The sequence below is a fragment of the Propithecus coquereli genome, unplaced genomic scaffold (genome assembly GCF_000956105.1).
Source record: "Propithecus coquereli isolate 6110/MARCELLA unplaced genomic scaffold, Pcoq_1.0 Scaffold224, whole genome shotgun sequence".
Classification (NCBI taxonomy): domain Eukaryota; kingdom Metazoa; phylum Chordata; class Mammalia; order Primates; family Indriidae; genus Propithecus; species Propithecus coquereli.
The window spans coordinates 3,209,336-3,211,384 of record NW_012147634.1 but is presented as its reverse complement, the minus strand read 5'-3'; positions in this window follow the sequence as shown (position 1 = coordinate 3,211,384).

The window sequence follows — 2,049 nt, the reverse complement described above, 5'->3', positions numbered from 1 at the left end:
TTCTATTAGGTTATCTCCAACAGGCCCCTCTAACTTTGAAATATTATTAAATAAATAAAAAGCATCTTCTAATTGATTGAAAGTTTAAAAAATTATCTTTTTTTCCTGTATAATTGTCTTTTAGAATTAAACTAAATCTTATATGAAGGTCATTTTTGACATATTTTTCAGGTTTACACTATTAAATTATAATCTGACTGCTTTAGAAAGCGAATGTTGCTCTATTTTTCCCGGGAAGATTAATGTCACCTGCCCTTTACAAATTTTTCTCCATTTTCCTGCCATAGACTGCTGAGATAGGTAACTTGAGAGTACAATAATATATTACCATACAACAGACAAACATTTTCAATAAATAGTTATTGAAAGTAATTTTTTGATGAAAAGAAAGTACTGGAAAATCTTATTTCTACTGAGACAATTAATACTATTTTTTTCTGTAATGGAAGAGTTCAAACACACTGAAAAATAGTCATAGAGCAATAATCAATTCATCAATCCAACAAGTGTTTCCTGAACATCTCCTTTGTGTGAGATTGTTTGAGGTACTGACCATGGCTGTGAGCGAGATGCACAAAGTCCCTGACCTCATGGGACTTACATCCTCATTGGGGAAACATACAAGACACAAAAATAAATGAGTAAATATAAAATGTCAGGCTAAAAATTATATTAAGAAAATACAAAGCAATCTAAGCATATAGAATATGAAGAATCATACACAGTGATCAGAGAATGTATTTTTGAGGAGGTAACACTTAAGCAGAATTTGGACTAAAGGTTCTTAAACTAAAAATACCTCTGGAGGAGTCTTCTAGGCAAAAGACACTGCAAGAGCAAAGGTCACACGGGAAGTGTATGACTGTTCTGAGGAAGAGCTACTGAAATGTTTGAAAAAGTTTTTAGAGGCCAGGTCTTGTGAAGCCCAGGAAACTGTAGTAAGGAATTAAGACGTTAAGAGTCGTAGTACACCAACAGGGTTTTTTGCATGAAAGTGACATATTCTTATTTACATTATTATTCATGCTGTGGGAAAAGAGAATAAGTGTAGGTGGAAGCAGTTTCAGATATGTTAAATTTGCAATGTAAAATAGGCTGTTGCATCATGTGGATCAGTTCCAGGGAGAGGTCAGGACCAGAGGATACATCTGGGAGTAGTCAGCAAACAGAGACAACGTTTAAAGCCATGGTGGAGGGTAGATCACTCACGGACCGTAACACATAGAGAAAAGCAGCTGTCCTTGTCCCCTGGGGTTCCCCAAAATAGTGGTCAAAAAGAATGTAACCCCAAAGTTTCCTGGGGACATAATACACTGAAAGTCAAGTTTAAAGAGGTAGCAAGTGGTCACCTGTGTCAAACGCTGCCGAGAGGTCAAGATGAGTGTTGAGTAACCACTGGATTTGCAACCTAGATTTTGCAACCTATAATAAACCTATTGTAGATTTATTACAAGATTGTTTTTAATGGGGTTATGAAAAATAAAGCCTAATAGAATTGGGTTACCCCTCAAAATTTTTACAAAGTTAACATTTTGCTTCATGTGCTTCAAATCTGTTCTTAAAATAAGTAAATTTACACAGACACAATTTGAAATCTTCCTATGCATTTTCTCTACTTTCTTCCCTGATCTCTAGCCACTACCTTGAATTGTTTATATTCATGCTATCTATGACGTTATGTTTGTAATGATAATGTATTTTTTGTGCTTTTAACAATTATACCATTACTATCAAATTTGTACCTATCCTTTTGTGGTTTGTTTTATAAAGATTATTTAAAAGGCTTACCTATTTTTCATTTCAATATATGCACACATATATATAAATCAGAAAATTTGTTTTAATTAAGGTAATATATCCATTATGTACCCTAATTTATTTTTGTATGCACAGTCATTCCTTGGGGGATTGGTTCCAGGATTTCCCATGGATACCAAAATCAGAGGATGCTCCAGTCAGTAATATAAACGGTGCAGTATTTACATACAACACATGAACTTCCTCCAGCACACGTATATTTTTAAATGCTGTCCCTTGAGTCATATCCTC